At 37.9% G+C, this 13,869-nt stretch overlaps 1 protein-coding gene across 1 annotated transcript in view; it reads right to left on the bottom strand.

Moving 5' to 3' along the window:
* LOC144978873 (limbic system-associated membrane protein-like) overlaps positions 1 to 13,869 on the bottom strand; it is a gene marked incomplete in the record, with an annotated part of 133,546 nt that overhangs the window by 11,225 nt on the left and 108,452 nt on the right.

Genomic DNA, 13,869 nt, shown 5'->3' on the forward strand with positions numbered 1-13,869 from the left:
CATCATCATCATCATCATCATCATCATCATCGTCGTCGTCGTCGTCGTCGTCATTATTATTATCATTATCATTATATTATTATTATTATTATTATTATTATTATTATTTTTATTATTATTATTATTATTATTATTATTATTATTATTATTATTATTATTATTATTATTATTATTATTATTATTATTATTATTATTATTATTATTATTATTATTTATTATTATTATTATTATTATTATTATTATTATTATTATTATTATTATTATTTTATTATTATTATTATTATTATTATTATTATTATTATTTATTATTATTATTTTATTATTATTATTATTTATTATTATTATTTATTATTATTATTATCATTATTATTATTATTATATTATTATTATCATTATTATTATTATTATTATTATTATTATTATTTATTATTATTATTATTATTATTATTTTATTATCATTATTATTATTATCATTATTAATATTATTGTTATTATTATTATTATTATTATTATTATTATTATTATTATTATCATTATTATTATTATTATTATTATTATTATTATTATTATCATCATTAATCCATGTTTTTTACCCAGGAGTAAATCATAAACTTTAACACACGTCAGACCGGATATCCTGATAGTAATTTACGAGATGACGTCATACCTGACGTCACACAACGCATTGTGATTTATTTGGGAATGTGAATTATCTCCCTTTAAAATCCGATTCGATCAATATGTGGCCCGCCGTCTCCAAACAGTATAGTCTGACGATTTGGATGCTGAAACTGGAATGTCGATGGTCGGAGGTTCAAACCTCTGAATGTCTCAATTTTCACGATTGACGGATCAACATTCTCAAGTTTACATACGAGCTTTGCGCACCATGTTTTATAAGTTAATTTTGGACGGATCAGACCTCTGATGACATCAATTAAATAAAACATGGTGGCAAAAATCGTATGTAGACTTCAGAGGTTTGATACACCGATTGTGAAAATCGGGACTTCAAAGGTTTGATTCACCGACCATCGCTATATTATTCTGACAATTGGATTCAGTAGTCTGATGTCACGCCGCCCGGCAACGGCGGCCATCTTGGTTCTAAACAAAGAAAATCATTACTTTTTATTCTTCATGCTAGCTAGAACTTTTCATTCCTTTTCATATGCCTTGTGATCAGAATGTGTTTAAAGTCAAAACATGATCAAATTTATGGGGTTTTTTTCCTCTGGAAACGCTTTTATGCTCGCCGGAGAAATATTTCATACGGGCGTCCGCCATTGTTCCGATAGTTTAGAGCCAGTGTTACTAAGTTACCGTGCGTCATAAGGAAGGAAGTGAAGTTACGACTTTTGAAGAATATTTGGATGCTGAAACATGAATTTAACGACGGCTCTTTGAGAAGATTTAAGGTCATAATTTGTTGGGGTTTTTTTTCCAGAGGAGACCAGATCGATATGTTTGCTTATAGATAGTTCAAAGATGACGTCACTCTGGTCTTTGTTATTATTTTTTGCCATCCGCGTTCATGAGTAATGCTCACTGAACTGTATTAACCCGACTATAAAGGTTCTTGGTTACACAGTTTTGTGTGTTGGTCCGTTATACTTCAGGATGGCAATGTTATGAGCTTCTTAGCCAAGCGTATACTATCAATAGTGCTAAAAAAAATTTTTATCACATTTCTTTGTCATTGCGACGATGCAGTCTGTATCAGCTATGTGGCCTTGTGCTATGATACTCGCCTTCGGATCGGAAGGTCCTGGGTTCCAGTCCTGCTCTGAGCGGCGCATAGTTGAGTCCTTGGAAAAGTTTTTTTTTTTTTTTAACTCACATTCTCTCACCGTATTCAGGTGTAAAATAAGTATCTTACCGTGTTAGCAGCGTTGTATCTGTCTGAAAAAAATTATCCAATAATTGTAATATCGCCTAATGGGCATCATGACTCGGTCCATACGTGAAGTGTTGCTAATGGCTGACAACGAACCCATTCCATTGCAAAGGACTTTTAGCACGTTTAGCGAATATTGCGCTATATAAAAGTCACGTAGTTGGGGCGGGGGGGGGGGTCGAAGTTTGGGGGGGGGGGGTTGTTGTTGTTTTATTTTGACTTGTTTTTTGGGGAGGATTATTTATTGGGGGGGGGGGGTGTTTGTTTTTTTGTTTTGTTTTGTTTTGTTTTTTTTTTGGGGGGGGGGGGGTTGTTTAGGTTTTATTTTGTTTTGTTTTGTTGTTGTTTTTTTGTTTTTGATTTTTTTTGTTTTTTTTTTTTTTTTTTTGTTGCTTTGTTTCTTTTATTTTGCGACACGTTCACCTCGACATAAAGCCGCTTCGGTACGCTTGGCCATATATTAACATCAACACCTTCTCTAATCCCCATCACCCCCCCCCCCTCCCCCCCCCCCCCTCCCCCCTCCCCCAATCATCCCAAATAAAAATGTGTCACTCGTGATCAAGAAAGCGTTTTAAATGTATCGCCGCTATGAATAATAAATGCCTTGATTACGTCGAACACCTCCTCGATATGCCGGATTCCTGACCTGTTAGAATTTATCTCCAGTTCGAAGCAATCTCAAACAGATCAATTCAACCATTGACCTAGGACACCGCCCTGTGGCAATCAGTACGTTATCGTCACAAATTGACACAGAAATGTCACCAGTTGTCTCGAAACGGTTTCATTGTCGTGGTGCAATTTAGATGCTGAAAACAGATTTGAACGGATGCTATGCGTTGAAGTAAAATACTTACAACATCCACGGCCGGATATAAGACACCAACACACAAAACTATGTGTAATCAGTACGTTATTGTCACAAATTTACACAGAAATGTGACCAGTTGTCTCGAAAAGGTTTCATTGTCGTGGTGTGATTTAGATGCTGAAAACAGATTTGAACGGATGCCATGCGTTGAAGTAAAATACTTACAACATCCATCAACCGGATATAAGACACCAACACATAGAACTCTGTGTAACTTTCTTGAATTCGAGCTTGTATATAGTGTTCAAAGCGCTTTACACGGGATATCTGAACAATAGCGACACGTAACGTGTAGAACGAAGCCATCGCGTAAAATAGGTGAACACTCTTTTCAATTTTCGGCCCCCCCATTTTTGGAACTCTCTCCCATCACACGTGAGATGCCCGGATTCGTTGACAACGTTCAAATCTCGCTTAAAGTTTTATCTTTTTACGTCATAATGTTGAAATATTATTTTCATATTTTGTTGTTGTTAAATTGAATTCGTATCACGTTTCCTTCACACTTGTCTCAATGTAATTTGTTTTGTTTTATATCACTGTAAAGCGCTTAGAGCCTGTGACAACGGGGTTAAAGCGCTATATAAATGCCATTTATCATTATTATTATTATTATTATTATTATTATTATTATTATTATTATTATTATTATTATTATTATTATTATTATTATTATATTACACCATTTCTATCCGATGAGACAGTCTGATTGATAGAATTTACTGAGAACTAATCATTAATATTGATGTCTAAAAACAATGATATTTGAAAAGCTGAGTGACGTCAATTTTATTCCTCCTATTGATGTATTTTTATATTCCTGTTTTATTTCGATAATAATCAGGGGGGGGGGGGGGGGTTCGGTATTATTTTGTTGGGGTTTTTTTTGTTTTTTGTTTTTGTTGGTTTTTTTTGTTTATTTTTTTTTTTTTTTTTGGGGGGGGGGGGGAGCGGGTTGTTTTATTCTGTCTTTATTTGGGTGAGGTGTGTTTTATGGTCTTTCTGTTTTGTATTGTTTTGTTTTGTTTGTTTTGTTTTGTATTCCCGTGTAGTGAATTTTCACGGCACAATTCAAGAACTGAAATTATATAGAAGTCGGAGGGGTGGGGGGGGGGGCAGGGCTGCGCATAAATTCTGAAGAAAAAAAATAGACTGGTGATCTTTATCTGACATAGTCCCTGCTTCCTGGTTTATCACTCTAGTTATCACAATGCTTTAGCCTACTGAGTACCAAAAATGGCGTCGCAGCTGTATAAATGATGTCACTTCCGGCTTTCGTCAACATGGAGGTCGCTGCATGCTGTCTGCTCCGAGGTGTTATCCTAATGACGTCACCTCCGGCTTTGGTGTCATGAATAATTGACATTTAAATATAATATTGACAAACGGATGACGTCTATCGTTCATCAGCCTCGTTTTGACATCAAAGCAATCCTGATTTAATTTATCATATCAGGGAATTATTTTTTATTTTTTTTTTAAATAAAAAAAATAAAAAAATGGGACAGCGTGGCTCAGGGGTTTGGTCTTTGGTTCGTACCCAAAAGGTACCGAGTTCGATTACCTGCCGCGTTGTGTGGCCTTGAGCAAGTCACCTCGCCCTCGCTCAGTTTGCGCCCTGCACTGCGGCTGACGCCTGGGTTATTCCAGTCTTTCCTTGGAATAGACCCTAGAGACAAATTTCCCCTATGGGATGAATAAAGGGAATTTTATTAATTTTATTATTTTATTAATTAGGGGACGCCGTGAATTTTCTCGTTTCAATATTATATCCATGAACGTTTATAGTCAGGTCAATACAGTTTAGTGAACATTACTCATGAACGCGGATGGCAAAAAACAATAACAAAGACCTGAGTGACTATCTATTGACGTCACTCAGGTCTTTGTTATTGTTTTTTGCCACCCGCGTTTATGAGAATTGCTCACTGAACTGTATTAACCAGTCTTTTGAAGGTCATAGATACACACAGTTTTGTGTGTTGGTTCGTTATACTTCCGGGTGGCAATGTTGTGAGCTTCTTAGTCAAGCGCATACTATCTATAGATTGCTATGAATTAAACTTTCCTTTTCAACAAGATTTATTGAGTCCATGAGGCCAATTCAGTTCTGTAGCTGGAGCCAATGATAAACAGGCAGATAACCACGCCTCTCGGACAATCGTCATAATGTAAACAATGATAGTGTGATTGGTAGACACCGCCTACTACACAGGTTTTACTATCGACGGTATGTGTCTAAATAAAATACCCACTGTTCTACCGTTTGGTCAATAGATAGTTCGAAGATGACGTCACTCAGGTCTTTGTTATAGTTTTTTGCCATCCGCGTTTGTGAGTAATGCTCACTGAAAAGTAATATCCCGACTATAAACGTTCATGGATACACACAGTTTTGTGTGTTGGTCCGTTATACTCCCGGATGGCAATGTTATGAGCTTCTTAGCCAAGCGCATACTATTTATAGGAACTAACACAGAAAACTATATATAAATGTAAGCGTTTATAATCTGATCGAGAAAATCGTGTGATTATTAGTCACGCATTTGTCAATATAAAAGCAATAACAATGATCAGATAAAGGTCATTTTCATTCACGTTATTGTTTATAAACAGCCAACTATGTTTGTCCGAGCACGTGTGAAGGTGTGTCACAAATTTCATGTTTTGATTGATCAAAGATCTACTGGTTAATTCGTATTTTCTACGGATAGTTCGTAATACAGGGCAGCTCTGGTACATATCACTTCCCAAGTCTTATCCAGTGTCTGGGTGGTGGGCTGGGTGGGTTGGGTGGTCCACGCTTTGATTGAAATTCCCAGACATTTTTCCCCTGGCCCGCCCGGACCTCTGCGTGACCAGGAATAAAAACCATTTGGTCTATCTGAGATGGACGGACTTGAAGTTAAATGGATGACCAGAACAAACAAACTGTGGATTGCTTTCACTTTCATCATCCTGGTATATTATTATTATAAATAGAATGAAGTTGATGTCACTCTGGTCTTTGTTATTGTTTTTATTTTAGCCATCCACGTTTATGAGTAATAAATACTCACTAAACGGTATTATCCAGACTATAAACGTTCATGATTAGCCAAGCGCATACTATCTATAGATAGTTCGAAGATGACGTCACTCAGGTCTTTGTTATTGTTTTTTGCCATCCATGTTTATGAGTAATGCTCACTAAACTGTATTAACCAGACTATAAACGTTCATGGATACACAGAGTTTTGTGTGTTGGTCGGTTATACTTCCGGATGGCAATGTTATGAACTTCTTAGCCAAGCGCATACTATCTATATTATTATTGATGATTTGTGTTTAGCCAATAGACACTCACAACATTCGCCAGCCGGACGTACAAACACATCAAGATATGTGTAACCTTGAACCTCGTCTAATAATCCAATTTAGTGAGTCTGCTCGTAAACATGGCTGGCTAAAAACAATAACAATAAGATGAGTGACGTCTATTTCATTAATTCTGTATATCTATGAATAGATCGAAGTTGACGGTACTCAGGTCACTCTTATTGTTTTTTGCCATCCGCGTTTATGAGTAATGCTCACTGAACTGTATCAACGCGACTTAAAACGTTCATGGATACACACAGTTTTGTGTGTTGGTCCGTTATACTTGCGGATGGCAATGTTATGAGCTTCTTAGCCAAGCGCATACTATCTATATTAACCAGACTATAGATAGTATGCGCTTGGCTAAGAAGCTCATAACATTGCCATCCGGAAGTATAACGGACCAACACACAAAACTGTGTGTATCCATGAACGTTTATAGTCAGGTTAATACAGTTCAGTGCGCATTACTCATAAACGCGGATGGCAAAAAAAAAACAATAACAAAGACCTGAGTGACGTCATCTTCGAACTATCTATAAATTATTATATATAGTCATAATAAACGTCGTTTGTTTTGTGTTGTTACCGTATAGATAGTATGCGCTTGGCTAAGAGGCTCACAACATTGCCATCCGGAAGTATAACGGACCAACACACAAAACTATAATATGTAACCTTGAATGTTTGTAGTCTGGTTGATACAGTATAGATAGTTCGAAGATGACGTCACTCATGTCTCTGTTCTTGTTTTTTTGCCATCCGCGTTTATGAGTAATGCTCACTGAACTGTATTAACCTGACTATAAACGTTTATGGATACACACAGTTTTGTGTGTTGGTCCGTTATACTTCCGGATGGCAATGTTATGAGCTTCTTAGCCAAGCGCATACTATCTATAGATAGGTGAGTGCCATCACACGTGACCATATAGCCACACAACCCACGTGTCCAAAGGGGAGTGCCATACCACGTGACCACACAAAGCCGGGATCAGGGATACACAAAAAGCCCATCATCGAGTCGGCAACAATTTGACTCTCCACGTCATTACAATTCGTGCCGTTGCGCATGCAATACAAACATTACGACCGGAAGTGTACGAATGGACACATCACGTGACCATGGTGACAAAATGGTGCATTGTGGTCCATACCGGAAGTGACGATAGCTATTTGACGCCCATAACTGAACTCAGACCCCTATCCTTAGATTAGTGCCCGTGTTACTGAAATTGTAAAATCTGTGTTATATATATATCTCTCTCTCTCTCCTACCTCCCCCCCCCCCCCCCCATCCACTCCCACTTCCCCCCCCCCCTTTCGCATCACACCTTTAGCCCCAAATCTCTTTCTACGCCCTCCTTCCCTTCTCTTATCTTATCTGCAAATAAAACTTTATAATTATCACCAAGAACCAGGGATCGAATGGCCTTTGTTTGAAATAGTAATGATAATATACAAAGGTATCCCTGTTCTATTTATAGAACACTTCCAGTTACTCCTCAACTATTTCGACACGTCAAATCAATAGTGTAACTGCAATGACGTATACAATGAATGAACATGACGTCACTCAGCTCGTTGTTATCTTTTGAAACAGCTATAGATAGAACGAAGATGACGTCACTCAAGCCTTTGTTATTGTATTTTGCCATCCGCGTTTGTGAGTAGTTCTCACTAAACTGTATTAACCCGACTATAAAAGTTTATGGTTACACAGAGTTTGTGTGTTGGTCCGTTATACTTCCGGATGGCAATGTTTTGATCTTCTTAGCCAAGCGCATACTATCTATATTTGGGTGATAAGTTCTCACTGTCCTCCCTCTCTTACCGTAGCCATCGTTAACTTATAGATAGTACGAAGATGACGTCACTCAGGTCTTTGTTATTGTTTTTTGCCATCCGCGTTTATGAGTACTTCTCACTAATCAGTAATAACCAGACTATAAACGTTCTTGGTTACACACAGTTTTGTGTGTTGGTCCGTTATACTTCCGGATGGCAATGTTGTGAACTTCTTAGCCAAGCGCTCACTATCTATAGTCTGACACAAGAACCGTAGCCATCGTTAACTTATATCCCGACACTAGAACCCACAAGGACTTACAGTATGACGTCATTTTTAAGGTTTGTGTAGCGTCTAGTGAGTTGTCGTTAGTAGAGCTCAAGGAAACAAGTGATCCCATTGGCTGAACTATTGAATACAACTCACGATTTGTTATCTTTTGTGGCCAAAGACTTGTCTTTTGACATAATATTTTGGTCAGTGTCAGGCTATAGATAGTATGCGCTTGGATATGAAGTTCACAACATTGCCTCCGGAAGTATAACCGACCAACACACAAAACTGTGTGTAACCATGAACGTTTATAGTGTGGTTAACACAGTTTAGTGAGAATTACTCATAAACGTGGATGGCAAAAAACAATAACAAAGACCCGAGTGACGTCAACTTCGAACTATCTATAAATTAACGATGGCTTACCCTCAATCCGTCAATTGAAATTGCTCTATATAAAATTCCATGATATTTCAATAAAGATAGATTATGCCATACTTTATTAATGACAAAGGGACGGAATCATTCTGTCCTTCCTTCAAGCCAAATTCCATTGATCTCAACAACACGAGATGTGTTATCTCCCTTTGCCTTCCTGGAAGACGGGATTGTTCAAACACTCGAGATAAAATTGGATTCAATAGTCTGATGTCACGTCGCCCATCAACGGCGGCCATCTTGGTTCTAAACAAAGAAAATCATTACTTTTTATTCTTCATGCTGGCTAGAACTTTTCATATGTCTTGTGATCAGAATGTGTAAAAGTCAAAACATGATCAAATTTATGGGGTTTTTTTCCTCTGGATACGCTTTTATGCACGTCGGAGAAATATTTCATACGGCGTCCGCCATTGTTCCGATAGTTTAGAGCCAGTGTTACTAAGTTACCATGCGTCATTAGGAAGGAAGTGACGTTACGACTGTTGAAGAGTATTAGGATAAAATACAGAGCTGTCAACATGAAATGTTTACACTTCGTAGTTTCAAAGGGATAAATAACAATGTGAAATTGAATGTAAGCTTCATTTTAATATACGAAAAGAGATAAAATTGACGTTTCGGGTTTCCACTTTATCAACAAAACAGGATGAATAAGTGGCGCCGCCACTACCACATCATCTCATTCGTCTGTGGTGGTTCATTCATTCTGTTTTGTTGATAAAGGGGACATCCGAAACGTCCAGTTTGTCTGTTTTCGTATATTAAATTGAAGCTTACATTCAATTTCACATTGTTATTTATTTCTTCGAGCTTCGAGCAGCAACATTTACCAGTAGTTTCAAAAGGGCAAAATGAAAAAAAAAAAAAGTCGCTATAAATAGATTTACAAATCAATAACTTGCACTCACCAAGATCCACAAATACACCAACGTCCTGAATATAGGATCTAAGGAATTCAGATAATTTTCCTTTTCAACAAGGTTTATTGAGTCAAAGAGGCGAATGCAGTTCTATAGCTGAAGCCCAAAAATTCGTATTTCTACGAAATTTTCGTTGTACTTGGCAGGTGTGTAAAATACAAACAAACATAGAAATGATTCCACAGCTCTAGGAGCTCTACAAGGGTGTGTCACGTTAGCACGGGAGCTCTGATATCAAAACTACAGCTTTATATATGTATATATATATATATATATATATATATATATATATATATATATATATATATATATATAAGCTTTTATATAGATAGAATGAATTTGACGTAACTCGGGTCTTTGTTATTGGATTCAATAGTCTGATGTTACGTCGCCCAGCAACGTCGGCCATCGTGGTTCTAAACAAAGAAAATCGGTATTTTTTATTCTTCATGCTGACTTTTTATATGTTATGTGATTAGAATGTGTAAAACTCAAAACATGATCATGTTTTTAATGTTTTTTTTCCCTCTGGATACGCTTTTATGTTCGTCGAAGAAATATTTCATAAGGGCTTCCGCCATTATTCCGATAGTTTAGAGCCAGTTACTAAGTTACAATGCGTCATTACGAGGGAATTGACGTTACGACTGTTGAAAGGTATTGTTTTTTGCCACCCGTGTTTGTGAGTTATTCTCACTAAACTGTATTAACCAGACTATAAACGTTCAAGGTTACACCTAGTTTTGTGTGTTGGGCCGTTATATTTCCGGATGGCATTGTTGTGAGCTTCTTAGCCAAGCACATACTATCTATAGCGCAATATCTACTAACGTGCTCAAAGCGCTTTCCAATGGGTCCATACCCGAACAGCAACGAGAAACATGTAGAACGAGACATGACGCCTGTTAGGCGATACTACAATTTTGTTTCGGACAGGCGCAACGCTGTTAACTGACAGGTACTCATTTGACACCTGAGTACGATGAGAGAATGTGAGTAAAGAGGATTTTATTTCCAAGGACTCAACTATGCGCCGAGCGAGGCTCGAACCCAGGACCTTCCGATGCGAATGCGAGTGTCATACCACATAGCGCAAAGAGGTGAAGGCGAGAATTTTATGTGAAGCCTTCTTAACAAAATGTGGGTCCCGTTAGCTCAGTTGATAGAGCACTCGCTTCACAAGCAGATCGATCCCGGTTGCAGTCGAGACCTTTTTTCTGAGCCCCCCCCCCCCCCTGTTCTCTCAGCAGTGATTGGGTAGCTGGGTCTGGCGGAAAGTACTTTGAATGAATGAATGAATTAATGAATGAATTTATATAGCGCCTAGATCCACAATGTGGTCAGAGGCGCTTTACAATGTAAATAAAACACAACAATAAATTGATACTTTGCAATAGACTGCTAGCGTCCTATCCAAAGGGTAGCAAGCAATTGCTATTGTCCGATCCAAAAGCTATAGAAACGGGGTAAACTCCGGCTCCACGGGCTCTATGGCTCTGAAGGATTCGTTTCATAACCCAATGGTTTGTGCCAAAACACAAAACTATGTGTAACCTTTGACCCTTTCTTGTCATGGAGGACGGACGATGCATGATGCCTTTGAGGCGATAATAATAGAATTATCTCTTCTTTAAAAAAAAAAAAATAGATAATAAAAAGAACGATGTTATGGCTGTACGCCATTTTATTCCTGAATTAATAGATAGTATGCGTTTGGCTAAGAAGCTCATAACATTGCCATCCGGAAGTAAAACGGACCAACACACAAAACTGTGTGTATCCATGAACTTTTATAGTCGGGTTAATACAGTTCAGTGAGCATTACTCATAAACGCGGATGGCAAAAAACAATAACAAAGACCTGAGTGACGTCATCTTCGAACTATCTATAGAATATGAATAAAGAATTAATTCTAAAGGCTGCGGTGACAACAGCGGGTTTCGAACCAAGGACCTTATGGCATAAACTCAGTGTCATGCCACAAGATCACAAAGAAATGGAGTTTAAATTGAGGTTAAATTGAGTTTTTATATAGAAATTTCCACTAAACATGCTCAAAACCATTTTACAAGGGGTTCCTCACAGACAGCAACACGTAACATGTAGAACGAGACATGAGGCCTGTTAGGCGATATTACATTTTATTTCCGACATAGACAACGCTGTTAATGGCCAGGTACTCATTTTACACCTGAGTACGGTGAGAGAATGTGAGTAAATAGACTTTTCCAAGGACTCAACTATTTGTCGAAGGAGGCTCGAACCCAGGACCTTCCGATCCAAAAGCGAGTGTCATACCACTAGACCACATAGCCACACAGGAGCCTGTTCTGTCTCGATAGTCCAGTCAGGCCAACCCCTTACACGCGTAGGTCTTAGGTTCCATGCCCAGTTAGGTCCATCTTTCAAAAACAAATATACTATTTTTTTTAAAATAACACTGCAAAAACAAAACACGCGAAGTCCCAGGTTTGAGATGGTTTTTCTTTGCCAAGATGAGGGTTATTTAAATCGATCGATATTTGAAGGACGAGTTTTCTGGCCAATTTTTTTTAATATGTGTTTTGCCAGAGTACGACAGTGTTGAGATTATAAATAAAACTTTGTGAAGCGCTTAAAGTATTGAGGTAATGTAAATGTTGCTGCTCGAAGCTCTAAGAAATAAATAATAATGTGAAATTGATTGTAAGCTTCAATTTGATTACAAAAACAGATCAAATGAACATTTCGGGTTTCCCCTTTATCAACAAAACAGGATGAATGAAACACCACAGATGAATGTTTTGTTTCTTCATCTTAACTACGCCACTGCCACATTATCTCATTCATTTATCTGTGGTGTTTCATTCATCCTGTTTTGTTGATAAAGGGGAAACCCGAAACGTTCATTTGATCTGTTTTTTGTAATTAAATTGAAGCTTACAATCAATTTCACATCATTATTAATTAAAGAATTGAGCATTGTAAATCAGTGGAAGTGCGCTATATCAATATTTATCATTTATTGATTATCTTAAAACTGGCCCCGACCCCAAGTCCAGCATATAGGTCAAACAACAAAAGCTTGTTCTATCTAATTAATGAGATCGCTGGACATTGGGCAGTCTTGGGGGTTAATTATGAAGGGCCGTAAGACAGTCGTTCAATTCACTGTCTCCAACAGTTGACCTTTGGGACGTACTTTTAACGTCGGCGAGTGCGACCAACTGGACACAAGAAATGACCACTGGTTTCGCCGTAATGATAATGGCGATGTCTAATGGAAACTGACCATTAGTCACTGCTCTTGGTGTGTGGACCTTACGTGGAATGGACAATGAATTGGGCTTAAAGATTTCAGTCGATGAATTAATAGTAACTTATAGATAGCTCAGTTGGTAGAGCACTCGCTTCACATGCAATAGGTCCGAGATCGACTTATTCTGACCCCCCCCCCCCCAGCCCATCCTGTCCTGCTGGGTCTGTTAGATCTGGCGGAAATTACTTTTCGATGGACTAGTATCCCATACAAAGAATAGCATGCAATTGCTATAGTTCGTTGCACGCTGTAGAAACCGGGATAAACCGTCGCCATCGTAAACTTATAGCCTGACACTGACCAAAAAATGACGTCAAAATGCCAGTCTTTTGCCACAAAAGAAAACAAATCGTGAGTTGTATTCAATAGTTCAACCAATGAAATGACTTGTTTCCTTGAGCTCTACTAACGACAACTCACTAGGCGGTGCAAAAACCAAATAATGACGTCAAAATGCCAGTCTTTTTGGATTCAGTATCAGGCTATAACATAACGGTGGCTACGCTGATACTGACCATAAAATGATGTCAAAATGCCAGTCTTTTTGGGTTTCAGTGTCGGGCTAAAACATAACGATGGCTTCGCTCACACTAACCAACAAATGACGTCAAAAGGCAAGTCTTCTGCTACAAAAGAAAACAAATCGTGAGTTTGTATTCAATAGTTCAACCAATGAAATGACTTGTTTCCTTGAGCTCTACTAACGACAACTCACTAGGCTGTCCAAAAACCAAATAATGACGTCAAAATGCCAGTCTTTTTGGGTTTCAGTGTCAGGCTAAAACATAACGATGGCTTCGCTCACACTAACCAACAAATGACGTCAAAAGGCAAGTCTTCTGCTACAAAAGAAAACAAATCGTGAGTTTGTATTCAACAGTTCGACCAATGGGGCCACTTGTTTCCTTGACCACTATTAAAGACAACTCACAAGGCGTTCCACAAACCTAATAATGACGTCAAAATGCCAGTCCTACTACGAACAAACTCCGGCTCAATCGGCCCTAATGGCTTTA

The sequence above is a fragment of the Berghia stephanieae genome, chromosome 8 (assembly GCF_034508935.2).
Source record: "Berghia stephanieae isolate SIO BIC M18660-M18661 chromosome 8, UCSD_Bste_1.3, whole genome shotgun sequence".
In the NCBI taxonomy this organism is placed as follows: domain Eukaryota; kingdom Metazoa; phylum Mollusca; class Gastropoda; order Nudibranchia; family Aeolidiidae; genus Berghia; species Berghia stephanieae.